Genomic DNA, 26176 nt, shown 5'->3' on the forward strand with positions numbered 1-26176 from the left:
AGCTCGGTGCTTTGTGACCACCTAGAGGGGTGGGATAGGGAGGGTGGGAGGGAGGGAGACGCAAGAGGGAAGAGATATGGGAACATACATATATGTATAACTGATTCACTTTGTTATAAAGCAGAAACTAACACACCATTGCAAAGCAATTATACTCCAATAAAGACGTAAAAAAAAAAAAAGACACATGCAGCCCCCCCCCAAAAAAAAAATTGCAAAAATAAATAAATAAAAGAGGTCATGGGTTTCTGACAAAAGGTTTGGTCCTGGTTGATATGCAATCTGTTTGAATTCACTTAAGATTTCCCATCTTCTCTGAAACAGACGTCTGGCCAGTGGCCTCTGCTCTCCTGACTCTTGCTGACCTGCTCAATGACCTTCACCAAACGTTTAAACCAATCTGTACCTTCGCGTTTGCCATTTCTCCACTGTTTTCCCCAGCTCCACTAGAAGCTAGCGTTTCCAGATTTGGAAGAAAGAGGGCAGGGCTGGGGAAGGGTGTCTTATGAGTAACCACCGCTGCCCCTCCTGCTATCCTCATTAATGTTAATGACTTTTTCTAGGCCTCATTGGCTCAACATATATATTTTTTTTTCTGCCATTATTCAGCTGACCTGATTCTCATCAGCACAGTGTGGAGCCCTAGATGAGGAACCGGAAGACACAGGTTCTAGGCCAAGGTCTCCATCTCTGGACCTCAGATCCTTTTCCCTAAGCTGACATGGTTGAACTGGAAACCCTCTAAGGGATTTCTCTGTGATTCATTTCCCTCCTTGGGCAGAGTTACAGTTCACCATCATTGACTAATTTTGGCTCAAAATTATTGTGGTTCAGTGGTAGGAGGGGAACTTATTGCAAATTCATCTTTAAAATGTTTTGAGATCATTAACAGAAAATTGAGCTCACCGTTGCTTCTGGAGCATTTGATTTTACCAACCTTGCCAGGCGGAGGGAGTCCTGAGTAAAGTGGAATTTGGAGTCAGAAGTGCCTGGAGATCCCAGACTCCTCCTCTTCCCACCTTCTATGAAGGGGAGACCACAGCCCAGGTCCAAGGTCGCCCCACTTTTAAGAACAAAACAGAGCATACAACTGTGTTTTCTATATTATTTTATGATTACTTTCATAAAATGACAAATCTTTATTAATATATATATATATATATATATATTTTTTTTTTTTTTTGCGGTACACGGGCCTCTCACTGTTGTGGCCTCTCCCGTTGCGGAGCACAGGCTCCGGACGCGCAGGCTCAGCGGCCATGGCTCACGGGCCCAGCCACTCCGCGGCACGTGGGATCTTCCCGGACCGGGGCACGAACCAGTGTCCCCGGCATCGGCAGGCGGACTCTCAACCACTGCGCCACCAGGGAAGCCCTATTAATATATATTTTAGTGTTATTCCTATACAATTAGTGACCATGTGTATCAGCAATGCATACCATTTTCTTTGTGGTGGAGCTCAAGATTTTGAATTTACCTTTCTGGGGTGCTACAGATTCCTCCATGGGCCGTGTTTTATGTTAACTTCTGTTTTTCAAGACAACACCAATTGAGTGGTTTCCCACTGGTTCATAAAACTTCCCGTTTATGCTGAGAAAACCCCTCAGGTCCTGCTTCTTTTCTGCCTAGGAGGCGGTTGGCTATAGTCTCAATTGTGGACAGTTTTAAAATTGTATTCGTATCTCATCCCTGCAGCGTTTATTAGGGTCTGGTACCACTGCAAGACTTTCAGCTTTATGCCAGCATGACATCCTGACTTTTAGTTTCCTCTTTATTTCTTTTTCTTTTTTTTTTTTTTACATCTTTATTAGAGTATAATTGCTTTACAGTGGTGTGTTAGTTTCTGCTTTATAACAAAGTGAGTCAGTTATACATATACATATGTTCCCATATCTCTTTCCTCTTGCGTCTCCCTCCCTCCCACCCTCCCTATGCCACCCCTCTAGGTGGTCACAAAGCACCGAGCTGATCTCCCTGTGCTATATGGCTGCTTCCCACTAGCTATCTATTTTACGTTCGGTAGTGGATATATGTCCATGCCACTCTCTCACTTTGTCACAGCTTACCCTTCCCCCTCCCCATATCCTCAAGTCCATTCTCTAGTAGGTCTGTGTCTTTATTCCCATCTTACCCCTAGGTTCTTCATGACATTTTTTTTCTTAGATTCCATATATATGTGTTAGCATACGGTATTTGTTTTTCTCTTTCTGACTTACTTCACTCTGTATGACAGACTCTGGGTCCATCCACCTCACTACAAATAACTCAGTTTCGTTTCTTTTTATGGCTGAGTGATATTCCATTGTATGTATGTGCCACATCTTCTTTATCCATTCATCCGATGATGGACACTTAGGTTGCTTCCATGTCCTGGCTATTGTAAATAGAGCTGCAATGAACATTGTGCTACATGACTCTTTTTGAATTACGGTTTTCTCAGGGTATATGCCCAGTAGTGGGATGCAATCCTCTTTATTTCTGATGCCTCAAGATTTCCCTTTCTTATTCTGAATGTGGCTGTGCGGGATTTTGTGTATATATGTATTTTATCCAATTTAACAGTGTGTTTGGAGCAGGAAGATCAGCTTTTTGCATCAGTTCAGCTCCCTGTAATCAGGTGAGAAGTTCTCACCTGGGTACTGAAATGAGTGGGTACTGAAATGAGTGGCTTTTGGTAACAGTTGCTGACTGGTTGTCAGACTCACTATTCTATGGAAACTGCTTTCTTGAAGGTCAGCAGTAACCTCTTTGTTGCTAAATCTAGTTGCCTTTTCTGAGTCTCAGTATACATAGATTTTTGGGAGTATTTTTATAGTAATTGCAAGAAATTGTCAACCAGAATATGAGGTCACAAGTAATGTGGTAAAGAACAATTCTTGTTTGTCTTATGGTTGCAATCCTCCTGAAGCCCACACAGAATCTTGTACGTAAGATATTTGTCTAGTTCCAAGGAGGTAAAACCATTGATACTTACATTAAGATCATGTTAAATGTACACAATCCAAGAACACGGCATGACTTTACATTGCTCAAGTGTTCTCTTGGAACTTTCAGAAATATTTTAAATATTTCTATAAGTAACTTTTGCACTTCTTAATTTATGTGTATTTTAATCTTTTTTATTGCTGTTGTAAATGGAAGCTTTTTTTCCCCATTATATCTTCAGTCTGGTTATTATTTGTAAATATGAAAGTTATTTAATTCTGTATAATTTTTCTACTTTATTATCTTCCTAAATTATTTTATTATTTCAGTAGTTTTAATTTTTTTTTCCTTTTGGATGTTCGAAGTATGTAGCCGTATCACCTGCAAGTAGTGGTAGTTTTGCCTCCTTCTAATCAATATTTTTAGCCCTAATTTCTTTTTCTTGTCTAATTATATAGGCTACTACTTCTGGTACAGTTAAATCCTTGTATCTTTGTCTTGTTCTTGACTTTACTGAAGATGCTTCTTGTATTTCTTTCTTTAGCATGATGCAGGCTCTTGGGCAGGGGTAGATTTACTGTTAAGGGAGCATTCTTATACCATTGAGTATTTTAATAAAAATAGATGTTGAATTATGCTTTTTCTTCTTAAACTTATTAATATGTAAATTGTATTAACATATCTCCTGATATTAACTTGTCTCTATTCCTGGCATAAACCCCACCTGGTTAGGATGCATTGTTCTTTGAATATTCTGGACTCTGTTTGTGTTGTGACTTCTTCAGATTTGTTAAGTGGAGCACAGGGTGCTGGATGGTGAGCACCGTTCAACAACAGATCACAAGAGAAATTGAAATAGAGAAGTTAATTACTCACAGGTCCTGGAGGAAGTACACAGCATACCTTGAGGGGCCACATGGGAAGGTCAACGCACAGTGCAGACAGTGAGAGGCAGGACCTGGGGCACATGCCTTTATTAGGATCTGTGGGTAGAGTGCTTTGGGGTTCCCAGGCTGGGGCCTGATTTGTTGATTCAGACCAGAGGAGTGGGTTTTTGGTAAGCCCCACAAGGGTCTTATCTAAGGGGCTCAAAAGGCATACAGGCCCTGGGAGATTGTTGATCACAGGGGCTATTGGGGAAGTCATATCAGGAACTTACATTTGTGTGTGAATGCAGCTGCTGTCTAGGGCATGTGCTTGCATTAGGGGGGGCTAGTGTCTGTTTAAGGTCCATGAAAGCTGCTTAGCAGAACAAAATAGATGCTGAAGCAGTAATACCACAGAGTAGCTTAGCTAACCTCTCAACACTTTGTTAATATTTTATTTAGGATTTATGCATCAGCATTCATAAGAGATGGTCTGTGACTTTATTTGTGAAATCTTTGTTGCATTTAGTTATTGCTCACAGCAGAAAATTTGGAAGTATTCATTCTATTTCTGTGTTCTAGAATAGTTTAAATTACATTGGAACTATCTATTCTTTGAAATTTGGTGGAAATCCTATATGAAACCAGCTGGATCTGGTACTTTTTAGGAGATGAGGCTCTTTGTCAACTCTCCTCATTTTTTTTCCCCCGTGGAAACTTGTCTGTTTAGATTATCTCTTTTTCTGAAGTCAGTTTATGTAAATTATGTTATCTTCAAAAATTGTTCATTCGTCTAGGTTTTCAAATGTATTTATTTTGAGTTTAGCAAAGTAGTCTTTTATGGTTCTTTTAGTTTGCTTAGATTTTTTTTTTTTTTTTTTTTTGCGGTGCACGGGCCTCTCACTGTTGTGGCCTCTCCCGTTGCGGAGCACGGGCTCCGGTCGCACAGGCTCAGCGGCCATAGCTCACGGGCCCAGCCACTCCATGGCATGTGGGATCTTCCCAGACCGGGGCACGAACCCGTGTCCCCTGCATTGGCAGGTGGACTCTCAACCACTGCACCACCAGGGAAACCCTGCTTAGATTTTGTAGTTATTTCCTTCTAACATTTCTTACTTATATATTTACTATTTCCTCCTTTTTCCTGATTAAGTTTTAGCTAGCAGATTAAAGGTCTTTCTCCCAAAAAAAGCTTTTAGTTCTATTTATTCTGCTATTTTCTAGCTCACTAATACCTGCTTTTATTTCTATTAATCTCTTTCTTCTGCTTCTCTTCAGTTTATTTTCCCTTTTCTAACTTATAATGCTCAAAGTTGTTGTTGTCTTAGATATACAGTTAAGTGTATTCAGAGTGCCTATGAGTCCTTTTGCTGCAGTTTCCCCAGTCATCTTTTGGTGGGCTGTAGTGCATCTTCTAGAAATTTCCACAGAAAACTCATGGGGTCAGTGTTCCCTGAGTTCTTGCATATTAAAAGGTATTGTCCTATGAAGAGGTGATCAAGGACTATGCAATCAAAAAATATAGGGAAAGAAGATATTTAGAGGTGGGGCATTATAGAAGAGGGGTTTTATAGAGGTGGATCAAGCAGATAGTTGCAGTTTTTAGAAACATATTATTTTTCTGGATTTTGGTGGTGTGTGTGGAATTTATCAGCTTAAAAATTTACATGTATTACCCTATCTTTGCTCATTCTAAATAAATACATTTGTGCATAGTTCTGTATTTAAAATGTATTGTTTATCTTTAAAAGGGTCCCCCAAATTGTATAAGCTTCAAGCCCACAGCACTGGATCTACTTCTGACTGCTGCCCGGCTCACCCCCATCTGCAAACCCTCTCTTACAGATGACGTCTCTACCTTAGTCCCCTGAGTGTGTCCATCACCCTCCAGAAGTGCATTATTTTTAGGACTCTATGAGCTCTGCTGTGCCTAAACTGTCTCTCCTCCTCTTCTTTATACTTCCTCCTCTGGAGCTCCAGAGAAAATTTGTTTGCCTTTTGTATCCCTTTAGAAAGTTGATGTATGTTTCTTAGTTCTGCCAGAAATGGAAGATGGTATGTTTTTTCCTTTTATCCTCATTTTTGGACTATTTCCACAAGCATGAGGGGGAGAATGCTGACTTATGCAACTATATTCACACGAGAAGTCCATTTCTGTCATTTTAAACATTTCTTTCTATTTTAAAAATAAAATACATATACGTTATAGAAAATTCAGATCCTGAGAAGTATAAAAAAGAAAATTAAAACCATCACTGTTAAAATCCTTGTGTATTTCTTTCTAATCCTTTTTCCATGCTTACATATTTTCTTTCCCTTAAAAAACTGGGCTCATTCTAAACCTGCATGATAAAAAAATCTTGTTTTTTTTTTCACATAAGCATTTTCCCAAATCACTAAAAGGAAAAAACAGGTTGTAAAACCTGCATAAAATAAATTATATTATCATTTCCATGTTGTAAGCATTAGGTGATTCTATATTTTCTATTATTATAAATTGTACTATACAGGTTGGAAAACTATGGTTCATGGGCCAAATCCAGCCTGTGGCTACCTGTTTTTATAAATAAAGTTTTTTTGGAACACAGCCATGTCCATTCCACTATGTATTGTTTGTGACTGGTTTCTCCCTGCAGTGGTAGAGTTGAGTACCCACAGAGACTGACTGGCCTGTGAAGCCTAAAATATATGCTCTCTGACCCTTTATAGAAAGTTCCCTACCCTGTTGTACTGCAGGGAACATCTTTCCATGTTCATTTTTTATATACATGTCTATGTATATACATGTTTATTTTCTCAACATAAATTCCTAGAAAGAGAGCTATTTTGATCAAAGGGGTATGGACTTCTTTATGACACTTGACAAATTGTCCACCAGAAAAGTTTCACTTTTCTGTAAGATCCACGCTTACATAACTAGAAGATGAAAGTTTGCCCTTATCCCCACACCCTTGAACAGCACCGGGCATAATCATATTTTGTAACAAATTCTGTAAGTTGATGAAAGGTGTCTTATTTTCATTTGCCTACCTTTGGTTACTAGTGAGGTGGAACGTTTCTTCATAACTGTCACTACCGTTTCATTTCTGAACCGCCTGTTCACCTCCTTTGCACATTTTCCTGTTGGAGTGTTTGCTCTTTCTTCGTGACCTGTTAGACGTATTTAAGCGTTACGGATATTATACATGTGATGCTTTGGATGTTGGCAGCTTTGCTTTTTCTCAAAATAATGTGCTCTCAGTATCCGTAGCAAGAATAGATGGTGTACCCTGAGTCTGAAGTCATATGTCAGTTCTTTCCAGCTTAGGTTTTCTTTAGAAGGAAAGTACACGTGTGTGGGAAAGCTAAGGACCTGACTTCCCTGAACCTAAGAGAAAGAAAGCTTCCAGAAAAGAAACCTAGCAGTTTAGGAAGCAAACATGTTTTTCCTTTCTTTTCTCAGGCCCGGAGTTAACCCAGGGTCTTCTTCAAAGCAGAAAAGCGCCCCCCTGCCATTGTTCCTGTATAAGACTCTAAAGCAATTCCATACTCATGGAGCCTGGTAGAAGGAATGGATGTGTGTGGCAGTCATTAGTGCTGAAGCATGCCACGTTGAAACCCTTTGCTCTCCATGAAATATCGGTTTTATGTTTTTCAGAAACCGTTCAATGAACTGTTTAAAAAAGGGTTAATTGCTGTAGTGTGGAAAGTAGCCCCTTGAAAAGCCACAGCAACCATCACACTTTCCAAATAAAATGTTGTGAACTCTGGTGGGCGTCTTGGCTGGGAGAAGGCAGCAAGAAGATACTTCAGAACCACATGGTTGTCCCTCATGTCTTAAAATAAACAGACCTGCTTGGGTTACTCAGAGTAAAATGGTTTGGGAAGACCTTCTCCGGTTGGCATGAAAGCACACACGCTAAGCCAGCTTGCCCCTCGTTGCCCTCTCTGTGCTCTGGGATAATGAGGTGATAGCAGGTTTTTCGAGCCAGCTGGAGGGTCTAACGTTTAACTGTGGGACTGCCTGTGGCCTCTTCTGAAGTTTGGCTGGCAAATCAGGGCTCCATCCCTGTACCTCTCACTCTTATATTTCTTTGATTGTTTATAATATTTCATAATTTCCCCTGAGTTAGGAGTGGAGCCCTCTCAAACGTAATAATAATGTGTATTTTTGTATAGCACCCCACAGGTTCAATGAGCTTCCTTCGTGTGATCTTTATCCTCTGTGAGGAAAATGTAGCTGACCGTTCTCCCATTTTACAGCTGAGTAAACTGAGGCTCCAAAAAGCTTGATGGGTTCTTGTGTGTGAGTCATACGACTAATGTGCATCAACCTGGGCTTTATTATTACTCCAGGAACTCCATACACTTCAATGTGGACAAAAACCACAATTGGATTGCCCTGAAAGTGCCGGCGCAAACTCTCTTTGTCTTGGGGATAGCAGCTTCTTTCACCCAGAAGGGAAATATTTATCCCGCTCACACTATGTACCGTCCATTCTGGGAGGTGTTTTACATACAGTATATTGAATCAGTCATAGGTACCCTGTGAAGGAGGGGCTATTGCCATCGTTAGAGCTGGGGAAAGGGAGGCTCAGAGTGGTTACCTTGCCCAAGAGCACATCAGAGGTTGCGCCGGGTGTGAACCCCGCCCCGTGCAGCCCGGCTACTTGGTGTTGTGCTGGCTTGCATGAGGCTCAGGTTGTGAGTGGTGGCGAGGGCGCGGCTGTACCTGGCAGCCTCGACCCAGCCCTTCCTAGTTGCCAGCACTGCTCTCGGGTAGCATCTGAGTGATGGAACACCCAGGTGTAATCCAACTTTAATTTGATTAAAGACTGCAAAGGTCAATTTCATAAGGAAATTATGCATACCAATATGGGGAGGTGTGTTTTTTTTTTTTTTTTTTTTGCGGTACGCGGGCCTCTCACTGTTGTGGCCTCTCCCGTTGCGGAGCACAGGCTCCGGACGCGCAGGCTCAGCGGCCATGGCTCACGGGCCCAGCCGCTCCGTGGCATGTGGGATCTTCCCAGACCGGGGTATGAACCCGTGTCCCCAACATCGGCAGGCGGACTCTCAACCACTGTGCCACCAGGGAAGTCCCTCTGTTTTTTTAAATTTATTTATTTTATTTATTTATTTTTGGCTGTGTTGGGTCTTTGTTGCTGCGTGCGGGCTTTCTCTATTTGCGGCGAGCAGGGGCCGCTCTTCGCTGCGGTGCGCGGGCCTCTCATTGCGGTGGCTTCTGTTGTTGCGGAGCACGGGCTCTAGGCGCTCAGGCTTCAGTAGTTGTAGCACATAGGCTCAGTAGTTGTGGCTCATGGGCTCCGGAGTGCAGGCTCAGTAGTTGTGGCACATGGGCTCAGCTGCTCTGCGGCGTGTGGGATCCTCCGAGACCGGGGCTTGAACCCGTGTCCTCTGCATTGGCAGGCGGATTCCCAACCACTGTGCCACCAGGGAAGCCCTATGGGGAGGTTTGTAAATTACACATGAACCTTTGTAAATGAAAAAATTTAGGTAAAACCTTTTTCAGTTTACATCTACTGTTTTTATTTGCAAACTAAACTTGTTGGGAGGAGGATTTTTTTTTTTTTAATTACAGTGAAATAAATGAACACCAACATAAAACGAAAGGATTGGATTCCTCTCTGTCCCCATTTTTTCCTTTCTAACCCCACCTTCCAAGCTGGGAAACCTTGTGCCCTAAATGCGTCAGAGGGCCCAAGTCATGATCAGCCCTAGAGTCTCGAGAATTCCAAAGGCTGGCACAAAGCACAGGCAGCTTCCAGATCCAACAGGACACGGATTTTTAATTAAATATTTTCAAAAGCTTTCAAGCAGCCTAAGTATGTATTATACAAAGTTTCCTCTTTACTCTTCCATATTCTGACCCCCTCCCCCATCACCACCACATCATGGATCCCCAAAGAAACACTGTCTGGATCCTTGCCCATTAGAAAATTCACTATTTTTCTTTTAAGTTCTGTTTCAGTTCAGGAAGAAGAGTGGCTTTATAAACCATTACCAAATCAAAGCCTCATCAGAGGAGGACAGAAGCCCCCATACATTGGGATGAATTATTTTTGGTTCTCGATTTTATGCCAGTGCTAGTGAAATTTCACAGCTGGTTATTAAAAAATCCTGGGGTCCGGGTTTTGTGCTATTTATGTCACAAGAAACAGGAGAAATAAAATACCCTAAAGATATGAAAATATTTTGTAAATTGACATATTTGGGGCATATGTTTCTCTTTCAGGGCCTAGGAAGTGATTTATGTGCTCTGATGAAGTGCTGGTAGAAAGACCTCCACTGAATCCCCGCTTAATGGTCCACGCACCTTCCAAACTATTGATACAGCTGACCTGACTAAGGCCTGTGGCGGGTGAGAGGAGGGAGACTGAGGAAATGGGGACAATTTATTGCCTTTCAGAAAGAAATGGTGCGAGTGACCTAAGTCACAGTTTCCTCTAAAGGTGGAAACTGCTAACAATTCAAGTTGACAACTGCCAATGGAAACCCAGCTTTGCTTTTCTCCCTATAAACTTGAATCGTTGGGTTATTTGAGAGAATGCAAAAATGGAGTGCCCCCCTCGTACTGCTTGGATCACTTCCAGCCCTACCCTCAAATGCAAAGATCCAGACACCAAAGTCCCTTTTCTAGACATAAAGATGGCCCACAAGCCAGCCCCTCCCAGAGCAGACGTATGCCTCCATAGAGGAGTGGGCTTCAAATGTCTTACTGTGATTACCTAATGGTTCCCAGTATCCAGTCCTCTGAGAATAACACTCTAAACTAAAATACGAAAAGTGTAGTTTCTCTTTGTCAGTTAGAAATATGCTATAGGAGAAAAGGAATCATTTTTTTCTTTGCTCAGGAGAGCTGACACCCAACAAATCAAACAGGACATGCCCAAGCTGCTGGGTCAAGAAAACTGCAGACTGCGGAGGTTGGGAAGGATTAAAATGAGGGTCAATATTATTATCGTTGTAATGAAAAGGATTTGGGTTTAGAAACTTCCCATGTGGGCTGTAAAGGAGGAAGTCTAAAGCTATATTTCACAGACACATCTCACTGCCCCCCAGGGACACTCCCAAGTACCCAGTCCATCTTATTCTTAGCTTCTCCATGAGGCTTCACGTCAGGAAAAGAGTGTGCATCTCATTTAAGCCCATGGTAGAGTCACTAGAGGGGCTGATTACAGCTTCAGGCTTTGGAAACATTCAGGACAGGGCCTCCTCCGTCTGTCTCAGGACAGTCTGCTGAGACTCACACTCATTTCTTTCCTACGCAGTAAAGCACCAGCTCAGGTGCTGGCCCGCCTGGAAGCAGAGGCTTCTTTCTTGGAGGGAATGGTGGATCACAGCTAAGTACCATCCTTTGGTTTCTTAAGTTACAGATCAGTTTGGAACCTCACTTGTCCTGCATGAATCTATTCCTTGATTAAGCTGAACTGAGATCGTTTAACGATGTTAGTGAGATCCGTCTGTAACTTACATGAACTACAGCTTTTGCATCCTAATGTTACCTCATGGTATAAAAAAGATACGTTTTTGATATTAAAATTGACTTAGTGCACAATAGAAAGCTGTCGGTTTGAAGCATTACATTAATTAGGATTAGAATCTGCTGCACAAACAGAAGACTCAAAATAACCACGGTAGAGTCCCAAAGGGGGTTTTCTTTTTCTTTCACTTGAAAGAAGTCGCAGTGAGGATCCTAAATTCCTCTGCTGTTTTGTTCTGTCCCCTCAGTATGCAGCTTTCATCCAGGTTGCCTCAGGGTCCAAGGGGCTGCAGGAGCTCCTGTCAACAGAAACGCATTCCAGGCAACAAGATGAAGGAAGGAGAGAAAGACAAAAAGTGAACTACCGCTTGTTCCCCTGTTAGGGAACTTTTCCAGGAACTCGCCCTACAACTTCCACTGACATCTCATTGTACACCCCTGGCAGCAAGAGAGGGTAGAAACTATAATCATTTAGTTGGGCTCCCTGATGCATGGACTAAAACCAGGGTCTGTCCTAAGGAAAAATGAGAGAACGAGTAAGTGACTCAGCGTGTCTACCACAAGCAGTACTAGAGAAAGGAGAATACTGTAGCACAGCCCCTGCCCCCTTTCCTCTTGGGGTGGCAGCAAGAGGAAAATGAGAGAAACCACTCTTGGGAGCATTTTCTAGAAGCTTTGTGCCCTGAGCAAAGTGATGAATTAGTTACCAAACAGAGAAGGAAATACATGAGCACTGGGCATACTCTAGACTTTTCCATCCAAGAAATGAAAATGCCAGTACTGCCGTTGCTCTCTAGCCCCCAAAGAGTATTTTGCAAAAGGAAGGATGTTTTACAGATTCTGAAGTTGTTGTACCCCAAAGTAGATCTTTCTGCAGTAAAGACGTAATTATACAAATTTGAATATTTTTCAAAATGCTCTGTTAATAAGGAGAAGAGAAAGGGAGTATGGCCATGTGTATGAAGGTATATATGTGCATGAGATAATATATATGCATATAAGAAGTATATAAAAAATACATTTAATTAAATTCATCTTATAGTGCTTACTACATTGCGTCCTTGTTCAAGGGGTCTTGTCTACAGATGTAAAGTTTAATCTCTTAAGACTGAATTTCCCTGGGGAGAAGCATTACTTGCTAAGCAATCCTCACTGGGTTATAAGGCCCCCAGGCTACTGCAGTCTTTGCAATTGTGTTTTCTCTGTTAATCAACATACAATTGTCCATCTTTGAATACAACTACGGAACTGTAAAGATTTCTCTTTGTAGAATAGGCAGAATGGTCTTTTAATGCCATGGTCTAGTAAAAAAAAAAAATTGGTTTCAGCGCCCTGAAAAGTAAAATATTGCTTCAGGACCATCAACGCAACGCACTTGATGGATAGAATGTCTGGTACCTGCCAATGGAATTTTCAAACGGAGGAATTAAACATGTTTGGGTTAAAATTATATTTAAAGGGAACTGAATTCTTTGCAAGGGAAGAGTCGAGTGTAGGTTGATTCTTCTAATGATTTAGGCACTTGTCCTAACTGGGGGTGGCATGAAGCCAACATGAGTTGGTGATAGAAATCTAACACTTGAATTTAATGATTGAGTAACTTTTAACTAATAGAAACCCTGCTGTTGGATTATGTTACTCAAAACAATATTAAGTTTTGTAACACTGTCTAATCAGAAAGAATCCATGGAAATAATCCATATAATATCGTCATTTATCATGCTTTATGGGGGAAACGACTCATTCTTCTGGAGAAAGCTGATTATTTCTCATCTAATTAAAACGCTAACATTTTAGGGGCCATTGCAAGTTGACACCCACAAAACCTTCCTGCTGTGTGCAAGTATCTTAAATGTATTTTAGAATATTTAAAATTTTTTCACCCCAGTTGTGCTTGTTATTAATATCTTACTGATACATAAGAGTTGGGGAAAAGTATTTTATTGTTTCTCGTTCTCTTTTTTTCTTAATCCCATGGCTGCCTCTCCTAACGTCCCTCGTCCTTAGGGTTTCTGTAGAATCATTCCTTCCTCTCACTGCCATGACCACCTCCTCAGTCCAGGCTTCACTGCTGGTTTCCTAGATGTGGAAGTAGCCACCATGGCTGCTCCCTCTGCCTCTGTTTCTACCTTTTCCATTGATCCTGTACAGAGCAGCCGGATTCATCTTCTGATGACATGACTTAGGTCATCTAATCACCAAGCTCAAGAACATCTATTAGTATTGAGTTGAGGCCAGATGAAGCGCTGTAGCTTGGCACTGATCGAGCGCATCCTACTTGTCCCACCCTGTCTTTCATTATTTTCAGACATAAACCCTTCACCTGGGTCTAATTGGTCCCATTCCTGGTGCTCAGAGTTGCTGTTCCCTCTCTGCAGTTTTGCTTCACACTATCTTCTCTACCGAGGATATGTCTCTTTACTGAGTCTGATCCTTCCCTCAAGGCCCAGGAGGAAGCCCATCCTTTGCTTTGATTACCCATGGAGCAGTGGTCTCTCCAACACCAAGTTTTCAAAGCACATATTGTCCCTGATACTATGTCACGTAAGATACCATGTACTAGGTTTTCCTTACATTTATGCTCTAAGCAACTTCAAAGCCAGGCTTATATATCTTAGAGGCTTAGCACAATTCTTTATGTATAATAATAAGATTGTTGTTGATGATGAAAGGGTATGAAAATATCACCAAAGCTAGGGGTTTTTCTTTCTTTCTTTTTTCTTTTGGAGGAGGTAGGAAGAATGAAAGAAAGCAATTAACACATACGTGGCACTTTCACGCTATCAAACACTTTCTACGTATGATTATTCTTAGTACAAACTCATGAGGTAAGTGTTGGTCTCCTTATTTTGCAAAGAAAGAAACTGAAACTCACATTTAATAACTTCGGTTATTAAAGGTTCATGCGATGAGTCCATGGCAGAGTCTGGGTGTCTGACTTCCAAACCTGTGTTTTGTTTATTCTCATTCTCAACTTCAGTCTCTTCTGCATTTCTCCCCTCGCTTTGTCTCTCTTCCCCTCCATGATGGTGTTTTCCACCTCTGCCAATGTGAGCTGTTGACTGCCTTCCTACCAGGGCTAGGTAATGCCAAGGTCAGTATTAGCCATCCTTTGGCAAGTGTATTTCATCATGGCAAGGGAATTTCATGGCTGAACTGATGGAATAATCCAGTGTGCTCTGGCTTAATTCAGTAACCTTGTGAGTCTCTTTTGATCAGCTAACAGTTGAAGGCAGATATGAATTTAAATTTAGATACAAATAACTCTTTCCATTCTGACACCCTTGTGAAACTCCAGGACCATTTTCGTTTTGGTGTCATTGAGTTACCTTTGTGCCTTCCCTTATCCTATCTCTGCCTCCTCTGTTTAGTACATGTTACATAATTTCTGCCACCAAAGAGAAGGCAAATCACACAGAGAACACACCTACTTAACTATGCTTAAGATCTGCCCAGGAATGTGGAACATGTTTAAATATAAAGCCGAGAATGAGGGCTTTGACATTGATTGATTTTAGAAATAAAGTAGGACTAAGCCACAATACCGATCTCATAGAGAACTATTTTCACAAAATTCCAGAACATTTGTGGGAACTGGACCTTAATTAGAGCCCCATTGTACAGGGATAAGTAGCATGATGCTTAGAGTTGATATCGCTACTGAAAGGAATGGCCCATAATCAGGGCAAGCTGGTACATTTAGATATCACAGATGTTTAGAACTGCTTGTATATAATACAGGGTCAGTCCAGAAAGCATTGAAAAATACATCTCAACACTTTTTATGGGCCATTGAAATTAACCAGGAGTACAAAAGTTCAGCAAAATTAGGGTGGGGCAATGAATGAAAACAATGGGATATGCTTCTTTGTGAACTTCTGTGGAAAACAATTTAGAGGTCACCATGGATCACAGATGAACAGGAACACAATATCTTATCCAAAAGCAAGCACAAAGGATGTTTGAACAATTATAGAATCTATTAAAAATCTTCCAACTTAACATTAACTGTGGACAACAATAATGTATCAAGTTTTATGCTTCACAAGTTAGAGAAATGAAACTCAAAGGAGTTCAAATATGATTAAAGCAATGGAAAGTAAAATGTAAGAAGAGTTGAAACAGTTGACTTGAAAAATAATAGATTGGATCATCATATATTATATATTGAATAGAGGCAAGAGGTTCTACAGAAGATAATTTCAGGCTCCTGTCCATCTTTAGATAGAAAAAGGCTAGAAAACGTTGTAAGTAAGAGTTGGAGAAAGACAACAAATCATTTAAATGAGGTCTTTGTGGCATATGGTCAAATACTGGATCCTCACTACTGACCCCTACACATGCTGTTGCTTCAGTCCTCATGTGTGCCAGGTGCCACATCAGAGGCTGTCATCTGACTCAGGGAATTTGCAGTCAAGTGTACTTACATACCGTTGAACTTGTATAGTATATACTGTATCTCCATATATATCATATGGGTATAGATATATGGTATATACTATATACATATACACATACATATACACAGTATATATACTAACATGTATAGTATATATAAGTGAACTGATATAGTGTAAGAAGAGCACAGGGTACCAAATACTATAGGAGATGTAAACAAAACGCCACCCAACCTGCTAGGGGAGAGCCTTCCAATAAGGGTGCTTTTCTTTTTCTTTTTTTCTAGTTTTTATTGGAGTATAGTTGATTTACAATGTTATGTTAGTTTCAGGTGTACAGCAAAGTGAATCAGTTATACATATTCATATATCCACTCTTTTTTAGATTCTTTTCCCATACAGGCCATTACAGAGTATTGAGTAGAGTTCCCTGTGCTATACAGCAGGTCTTTATTAGTTATCTATTTTATATATAGTACTGAGTATATGTCAATCCCAATCTTCCAATTTATCCCTCCCCACCTCCTTTCCTCCCTGGTAACCATAAGTTTGTTTTCTACATCTGTGACTCTGTTTCTGTTTTGTAAGTTCCTTTGTACATATTTTTAGATTCCACATATAAGCGATATCATATTTGTCTTTCTTTTCAAGTGTTACTGAAAATCAGGCAAAACAGAGCCCCAGAACCAGTTCTCTTGTAGGATCCACTGTTACAGCGTTGGTGTGAACACACCAGGTTTATGGAGGGCCCGGCTTCTGTCTTTTCACATGAAACCTTATCCTTGAACCTGGCCTTTCCATGGAGCTCTTCTGCCTGGGGATCCTGAACCCACCCATTAGGAGCTTGTCTGGTCCACAAGTGAAAACAAAACAAGGCAAACCCCCAGCTTGGCTGGGACCCATACACTCTAGGAGCTGCTGCAGCAAAGGGGGTCTGGGCTACACCTCTCTGCTGACCTCCCGACTCCCCACCCCCCTGCCACCAGAGTGTCACCCTCCAGGGTTGTGGCCTAATTTGTTTGCTCTTGAGCCCTGAATTGAGAGTTTTGATGGACAGTCAGCACAGTAAAGCCAAAAGAAGCACCAATTTCCCTCCTGGAGCCAACCCTCCCATCTTTTTCAATAGATGAAAATCATGCACAAAACAGGAAAATGGAACCATTGTCTGTGCTGTAATTTTCTAACTCAAGTGACCATGAAGAACCAGTTCATACTGGCACTTATTATGCAGACAGCCTTTGGAACCCTGTTACTCAGTAAATTATGATTTTAGAGGGTATATAGCATGGTGGGAGGAGAGAGGTGGAAAAGAATGGTGGAAAATTAAGGCTTTTCAAATAACAGGGCGAATCATATCTTTCAGATTCAGCAAGGCCCCTGGGACATGCCCTTGTTCTATGATGAGCAAGTAATGAAGAATTTCATCTTTCTTTATCTTGATGACTTGAGGGCTGGGACTCTAAGTCAACAGGGAATCTTGAGGGGTAGCTCAGAGCCTGGCTTATTATAGGACCTTCAATATATGTGTGTTGAATGAATGCACAAGGGAATGAATGAATATATGCGTGCAAGGTTATGGAAGCTGAGACAATTAAAGGTGAGGATGGTCACCTCTGTTGATTTACACAGAAGAACTGATGAAAGATTAAAGGACTTCTTAATTAAGTCAGATGACTTCAGAAGAAACAATTTTAGAAGCATTAAAAACTAAAGCCGCATACTCCTCTCACAAAGTATGCAAATAACTATAGAAGGTGGAAAAAAGAAAAGATACAAAGTGGAGCCAGTGGCTAAAGCCCCAACTACAAGGAATTTGAGAATAACATATTGTTTGGATTAATTTTTTTAAACAAAGATTTATTTTGGAATAAATTTAAATTTACCCAAAAATTGCAAAGGTAGTTCAGAGAATTCCTGCGTACTGCTGTAGCCAGTTTCATTTTTGCCTAATGTTAACGTGGTAAATTACCAAGGTACATTTGTCAAAACTAAGAAGCCAACACTGTTCAGACACAGTGTCAGGAGCTGGTCCCTGCCCACTGGGACATCGCTATTAACTAAACTCTAGACTCTAATCAGATCACCAGTTTTTCCATTATCGTCCTTCTGTTCCAGGGTCCAAGCCAGGATCCCACATCACGTTAGATCATCACATCTTCTTAGTCTCCTTTGGTCTGTGACAATTTCTGTCTTTTCTGGTTTTCATGCGCTTGACATTTTTTGACAGTTTTGAGGTGTGTGGTCAGGTATGTTGTAGAACATCCCTCAAAAATGGGTTTGTCTGAGATTTGCTCATGGTTAGACTGGGGTTACGGGTTTGGGAATATCCCAGTAGTCCACAAGCTGACTACCACAAAGGGGAAGTGCCCTTCTGGACATGACATATCAGGGGGCACATGACATCACTTAGGGATATTAATCTTGATTAATTTTTTGGACCACAGTTCTTGCCTTTACCCCAACATGGTCCCATCCTATGGCCAACCTCCCACCCTTCCAGGCCCACACTAAGTAGCATGGAGTCTCCTTTCAGACATCCTCAGAACCCTGTTCCTTTGTACCGTAACTGAGACCCTGTTCCCACACATACTCTCTTTTGCTTTAGCAGCAATGAACTCTCCCTTTATGGATGTTTGTTGAGTATCTGTTTAAACATTATCAAAGAGAGTGAATGAAACAGACATGCACTTAAAGACGTTCTTAGGGCTTGAGGAAGGAGATGAAAGCACTGAAATGCAAAATGAGATATAAACAAAGAACAAGATAGGAGAAAGATGGCAGCCAAAAGTAGACAGCCAAATCAACAAGAGCAAAATTTGTGATGAAAATAGCAAATACAAAATGGAATAGTGGTCAAAAGCAAGTTAAAAAAAATCAGAAGTTACCAACTTTAAAATTTTGCAGGGCTTCCTTGGTGGTACAGTGGCTAAGACTCTACACTCCTGATGCAGGGGGCCCTGGTTTGATCCCTGGTCAGGGAACTAGATCCCACATGCGTGCTGCAACTAAGAAGTCCGCATGCCACAACTAAGACCCAGTGCAGCCAAAATAAATAAATATTTTTTAAATTTTGCAAAAGTAGAGGAAACTTAAGTCGTTCGGGTTTGTAGGGACCAAAACATAGACAAAAAAATGTTTCAAGTAGGTAAGGCAAATTTTAATGAAAAGCAAAACAATATAGTTATCTGATCTTACAAAAGGAAAATACTGCAATCTGGAGAGTGCAAGAACCTTTTGGCAACACTTAAGTGATAGTAGCTATCAGCTTGAGCTTAACGAAGGGGTCTGAGGAGGACTGTACCGAAGGCTTAAATTTGGGCCTGTTTTCTTTGTATAAACAGAGTCATTTTGTTTTGAGAGGCAAACAGCAAAGGAATTTTAAATCCTTTTTTAACAATTTAACTTGGTAAATAGTTTTTGTTTGTTTATTTTTGAGGAAAAAATGCATGAACATGTTTTCTAAATGTGGCTCATGCCCACGATGTCATAGTAAATGTTTTCTTTCACTCAGGAATTTATTGTGCATAGTCTCTGTTCAGACACAGTATCAGGAGTTGGTTCCTGCTCCCAGGGACTTGTGGTCTAGTTAGTATATGCTCATTTTATTCCTTACCTCTCATTTGCATTTTTGCTGGTTTCGAGCTTAGGAGTCAAATCTCTTTTGCAGGCAGGGTTTTGGTTTTGCTTTTTCCTTCTGTAGCCCAGGCTATGCACCATGTCATTTAGGAAAGTGTATTACACATCAGGATGAGTGACCTGTTTCAGCACCTCTCTCCTACCCCCTGCCCAGGTTAAGTACTGGATTGTTGATGCTCTCACTCTCACTTCCCCATGTGCTTGCAACAGCAGCAACCCATGAACGTGGTAGAGACAGTAAATTTGTCTCCATAGGTTGGCTCTACTTTGTATACTCCCTTGCCAACCAAGCTCAGGTTTTTTGCAAGTGACCTGCCTTGTCCAGCCTTTCGTATCATCCAGCACAAGTGCCACACACCGGGCATTCCGTCCCAAATAAGAATGTCAACACAAGGTTATGAAAATCCGTGTAATCCACACAAAACTATGTAACGCATTAAACCTTCAGGTTGCATATAGGAAACAAAGATCCTACTATATTCCACAAGCCCCATTATTTTTTAGTTTTTTCAATTCCATCACTTATGGTTGCTTGAAGAGCAAGTTGTCTTTCTCAGCCTGAACTGGCCCAAGGCCTCTGCCATGGCTGGACCTTTCTGCCAACCTTATAGGGTTTGTGTTCTAGGCTCATCTGTCAGGTGCTGTTCTGTTCTAACTTCTGTTCATGTCACGTTGCTTAGTTCACAAATGCCTGGTAAAAGGAGGAATGCTATCCATATACCATGTAAGTCAAGTTGATTCATCTGTGATTTTCTAAGGTAGAATAACAGGAGTAGAATTACAAACTTCAACAGCTTCAACAGGACAACAAAACAAAGCAAAACAAAACAATACCTCAGTAGGGTGCTGCATAGACTAGAGCCTTTACAGATGTATCTTAAGCAAATTAAAAATGAGTGCAGTCAGGGAGATCAGCTAGGTGCTCTGTGACCACCTAGAGGGGTGGGATAGGGAGTGTGGCAGGGAGATGCAAGAGGGAGGAGATATGGGGATATATGTATATCTATAGCTGATTCACTTTGTTACAAAGCAGAAACTGACACACCATTGTAAAGCAATTACACTCCAATAAAGATGTTAAAAAAAAAAAAAAAATGAATGCAGGAACTTCCCTGGCGGTCCCATGGCTAAAACTCTGCACTTCCAAGGCAGGGGGTGTGGGTTCGATCCCTGGTCGGGGAACTAAGATCCCACCTGCTGCATGGCGTGGCCAAAAAGTTAAAAAAAAAAAAAATGAGTGTCTACCGAGGGCTCCAGCCTCCAGAAGAAACACACCTCCTGCCTTTTGGGGCTGTAGGGCTGCAGTTAGTTGTGCTTCCTGCTGTGCCTTTAATGGCTACCCTGTGGATCAGAGCTCTGCTTCATCATCTTGACTCAGCACCTGCAAGCCAGTGCTGCCACTCTTTTGTCTTTGTACATTTTTAATATTCCCTGAGGTCGACTCCAGAACTCTAAACTTCCTGCTTGGGGTGTTAAATTATATCCCAGGAACCAATTATTGTTTTTGCCTGGCTTCTGGTTACAAAGTTGCACAGGTTTTAAATGGTTGGCCCTTAGTTTTCCCAAAAACTGTACATTTTTAGGGCACTATTTCGCAGAACACAAGGTTTTTCAGGGGTCCATGTTGAAAGGCCTATACTGATCTTTGTTTTTCTTTCAACCACACTCAGATCTTTTCCCTTTGATATGTTCTTAGCTGGGGACACTGCTCCTTCCATAGTCCCAAAGTTTGAAAGGTGGGGGCTGAGGAGAAGAGGGGCGGAGTCACATAGTTACTAGCAGTTGCCTCAATGTATTGCCACTGCAAACTCCATTCCCTCTAGACCCCAAACTCCATGAAGACAAAGACCAAATCTTTGGTCTCCACATCCCTCATGCCTGCAGAAAAGCCTAGACTCAGAGTCGGAATGTTAACTCGAATTGTCTGTAACAGGTGTCAGAAAGCCAGATGCCCTCCCCAAATACACTCCCCATGGAAGCAGGGCCAGAATTATACTGCAAGACTTTTAGGGATAAACCCCATGATGCTCCAAGGGGCCCACTCTAATTCAACTAAGCAGATTGACCAATACCTCAATTAGATCTTCTAATAACTTGTATTGGGCTTTTCTCCGGAAACAGGGAAGAGCAAAGTCATTGCTACCAAAAAGTAAAATATAAAGTACAATGGTGCAATAATGTCATTCGAAAATAATAGTGGGAGAAGAGAGAGATAAGTGTATGACTGAGAAAGATGTGTTACATGAGTTGTGAACATGGCTAAGGGAGCGGGAGGACCCCTTAATAATCCAGTGAATTGGGAACTGTCTAGACAAGTAATTCAGATACCTCAGGCTGAAGCCAACCCTTCAGGAGTTTGTGCCAAAGCCCAACCTCAGTCCTGCCTACTGGAGTCCCAGGGTTTTGTTTTGCCCTGGGTTAAGCCACATCGCAGTTGGTTGCCAACTATTAACAATGAGTGACTTACCATAAGAAGCTCATGCCTAAGGGAATTCTCCCTCCTGTCCACTGTAGTAAGGGGCCGGTGAACTAAAATGCAAAGAACTACTTACCCCAAGTTCAGAGGGTCATGGTTACCTTGGCCAGACCCTCCATACCCCACCTTGCCCTGCTACCCCTCGCAGATCCCTAGAGGAGAAAGCATAAGACATAACACTGGAAATCAGAGGGCTTGCATTCCAGCTCTGCCGAGGACCCGCTGGGAATCTGGGGGAGGTCATTTAACCTGTCTGCTTCTTAGTTCCTCATCTGTGAAGTGAAGGGGCTGAATGAGAACATTGTATTTTTTTCTGAGTAGAGAAGTGATAAAGCACATTTTCATTGTTGTAAAACATGGAAAAATATCATGCATATGTAAAGTATTTTTAGAGATTATAAATACAATTTGGGATCCTGTTTCTTCCCCTAATGTTATATGAAGCACTTCTCCATTCATTAAAATAATTACATGTCATTATTAAAATTTCACAACCATTGGGTTTCCAAAATGCCTTGCAGCTCAACCATTTTAGGATTCTTTGAGTGATGTTACAAAGAAAAAGGATGAAACTTTATTTAAAAGAATGCCTTGGGAGGACATTCAAGATGGTAGAGGAGTAAGACATGGAGATCACTTTCCTCCCCACAGATACATCAAAAATACATCTACATATGGAAAAACTCCTACAAAACACCTACCGAATGCTGGCAGAAGACCTCAGACTTCCCCAAAGCCGTGTGGCTTACAGGGTCTTGATGCTCCAGCCAGGTGTCAGGCCTGAGCCTCCAAGGTAAGAGAGTCAAGTTCAGGACATTGGACCACCAGAGACCTCCCAGCCCCACATAATATCAATCGGCAAGAGCTCTCCCAGAGATTTCCGTCTCAACGCTAAGACCTAGCTCCACTCAACAACCAGCAAGCTCCAGTGCTGAACACCCCATGCCAAACAACTACCAAGACAGGAACACAACTCCACCCATTAGCAGAGAGGCTGCCTAAAATCATAATAAGTTCACAGACACCCCAAAACACACCAATGTACACGGTCCTGCCCACCAGAAAGACAAGATCCAGCGTCATCCACCAGAATACAGGCACCAGTCCCCTCCACCAGGGAGCATGCACAACCCACTGAACCAACCTAAGCCACTGGTGGCAGACACAAAAAACAACGGGAACCTGCAGCCTGCAAAAAGGATACCTCAACACAGTAAGTTAAGCAAAATGAGAAGACAGAGAACTACGCAGCAGATGAATGAGCAAGGTAAAAACCCACCAGACCAAACAAATGAAGAGGAAATAGGCAGTCTACCTGAAAAATAATTCAGAGTAATGATAGTAAAGATGATCCAAAATCTTGGAAATAGAATGGAGAAAATACAAGAAATGTTTAACAAGGACCTAGAAGAACTAAAGAGCAAACAGACAATGAGGAACAACACAAAAAATGAAATTAAAAATTCTCTAGAAGGAATCAATAGCAGAATAACTGAGGCAGAAGAACAGATAAGTGACCTGGGAAGACAAAATAGTGGAAATAACTACTGCACAGCAGAATAAAGAAAAAAGAATGAAAAGAATTGAGGACAGTCTCAGAGACCTCTGGAACAACATTAAAGGCACCAACATTCGAATTATAGGGGTCCAGAAGAAGAGAAAAAGAAAGGGACTGAGAAAATATTTGAAGGGATTATAGTTGAAAACTTCCATAATATGGGAAATGAAATAGTCAATCAAGTCCAGGAAACACAGAGAGTCCCATACAGGATAAATCCAAGGAGAAACACGCCAAGACACATGTTAATCAAACTATCAAAAATTAAATAAAAAGCAAAAGTATTAAAAGCAGCAAGGGAAAAACAACAAATAACATACAAGGGAATCCCCATAAGGTTAACAGCTGATCTTTCAGCAGAAACTCTGCAAGCCAGAAGGGAGCGACAGGACATATTTAAAGTGAGGAAAGGAAAAAACCTAAAACCAAGATTACTCTACCCAGCAAGGATCTCATTCAGATTCGACGGAGAAATTAAAACCTTTACAGACAAGCAAAAGCCAAGAGAATTCAGCACCACCAAACCAGCTTTACAACAAATGCTAAAGGAACTTCTCTAGGCAGGAAACACAAGAGAAGGAAAAGACCTACAATAACAAACCCAAAACAATTAAGAAAATGGGAATAGGAACATACATATCGATAACTACCTTAAATGTAAATGGATTAAATGCTCCAAACAAAACACATAGACTAGCGGAATGGATACAAAAACAAGACTCATCAATATGCCTTCCACAAGAGACCCACTTCAGACCTAGGGACATGTACAGACTGAAAGTGAGGGGATGGAAGAAGATATTCCATGCAAATGGAAATCAAAAGAAAGCTGGAGTAGCAATTCTCATATCAGACTAAATAGACTTTAAAATAAAGACTATTATAAAAGACAAAGAAGGACACTACATAATGATCAAGGGATCAATCCAAGAAGAAGATATAACAATTGTATATATTTATGCACCCATCATAGGAGCACCTCAATACATAAGGCGAATGCTAACAGCCATAAAAGGAGAAATTGACAGTAACACAATCATAGTAGGGGACGTTAACACCTCACTTTCACCAATGGACAGATAATCCAAAATGAAAATAAATAAGGAAACACAAGCTTTAAATGATACATTAAACAAGATGTACTTAATTGATATTTATAGGACATTCCATCCAAAAGCAACAGAATACATTTTCTTCTCAAGTGCTCTTGGAACATTCTCCAGGATAGATCATATCTTGGGTCGCAAATCAACCCTTGGTAAATTTAAGAAAACTGAAATTGTATCAAGTATCTTTTCTGACCACAACACTATGAGACTAGATATCAGTTACAGGAAAAAAACTGTAAAAAAATGCAAACACATAGACGCTAAACAATATGCTAATAACCACGAGATCACTGAAGAAATCAAAGAGGAAATCAGAAAATACCTAGAAACAAATGACAATGAAATCACGATGACCCAAAACCTATGGGATGCAACAAAAGCAGTTCTAAGAGGGACGTTTATAGCCATACAATCCTACTGCAAGAAACAAGAAAAATCTCAAATAAACCTAACCTTACACCTAAAGCAATTAGAGAAAGTAGAACAAAATAACCCCAAATTTAGCAGAAGGAAAGAAATCATAAAGATCGAATGAGAAATAAGTGAAAAAGAAATGAAGGAAACGATAGCAAAGATAGTAAAACTGAAAGCTGGTTCTTTGAGAAGATAAACAAAATTGATAAACCATTAGCCAGACTCATCAAGAAAAAAGGGGAGAAGACTCAAATCAACAGAATTAGAAATGAAAAAGGAGAAGTAACAACTGACACTGCAGAAATACAAAGGTTCATGAGAGATTACTACAAGCAACTATATGCCGATAATATGGACAACCTGGAAGAAAAAGAAGGCATAGAGGGAACTTACCTCGACATGATAAAGACCATGTATGACAAACCCAGAGCCAACATCGTTCTCAATGTGAAAAACTGAAACCATTTCCACTAAGATCAGGAACAAGACAAGGTTGCCCATTCTCACCACTATTATTCAACATAGTTTTGGAAGTATTAGCCACAGCAATCAGAGAAGAAAAATAAATAAAAGGAATCCAAATTAGAAAAGAAGAAGTAAAACTGTCACTCTTTGCAGTTGACATAATACTATACGTAGAGAATCCTCAAGATGCTACCAGAAAACTACTAGCACTAATCAATGAATTTGGTAAAGTAGCAGGATACAAAATTAATGCACAGAAATCTCCTGCATTCCTATACACTAATGATGAAATATCTGAAAGAGAAATTAAGGAAACACTCCCATTTACCAATGCAACAAAAAGAATAAAATACCTAGGAATAAACCTACCTAAGGAGACAAATTTTTTCTGTATGCAGAAAACTGTAAGACATTGATGAAAGAAATTAAAGATGATACAAACAGATGGAGAGATATACCATGTTCTTGGATTGGAAGAATCAACATTGTGTAAATGACTATACTACCCAAAGCAATCTACAGATTCAATGCAATCCCTATCAAACTACCAATGGCATTGTTCACAGAACTAGAACAAAAAATTTCACAATTTGTATGGAAACACAAAAGAAATCTTGAGAAAGAAAAACAGAACTGGAGGAATCAGGCTCTCTGACTTCAGACTATACTACAAAGCTACAGTGATCAAGACAGTATGGTACTGGCACGAAGACAGAAATATAGATCAATGGAATAGGATAGAAGCCCAGAGATAAACCCACACACATATGGTCACCTTATCTTTGATAAAGGAGGCAAGAAAAACAATGGAGAAAAGACAGCCTCTTCAATAAGTGGTGCAGGGATAACT

At 40.8% G+C, this 26176-nt stretch overlaps 1 protein-coding gene and 1 long non-coding RNA gene across 4 annotated transcripts in view; one reads left to right on the plus strand and one right to left on the minus strand.

The window, feature by feature from the left end:
* THSD4 (thrombospondin type 1 domain containing 4) overlaps positions 1–26176 on the plus strand; it is a 571466-nt gene that overhangs the window by 301689 nt on the left and 243601 nt on the right. The window lies entirely within an intron of this gene.
* LOC137232182 (uncharacterized) lies at positions 8874–14470 on the minus strand. Its single transcript, XR_010946901.1, has 2 exons — positions 14147–14470; positions 8874–9231 (listed from the first exon to the last, which is right to left on the minus strand). It is a non-coding gene; the product is annotated as an uncharacterized lncRNA (long non-coding RNA).

Source organism: Pseudorca crassidens, chromosome 1 (assembly GCF_039906515.1).
Source record: "Pseudorca crassidens isolate mPseCra1 chromosome 1, mPseCra1.hap1, whole genome shotgun sequence".
Classification (NCBI taxonomy): domain Eukaryota; kingdom Metazoa; phylum Chordata; class Mammalia; order Artiodactyla; family Delphinidae; genus Pseudorca; species Pseudorca crassidens.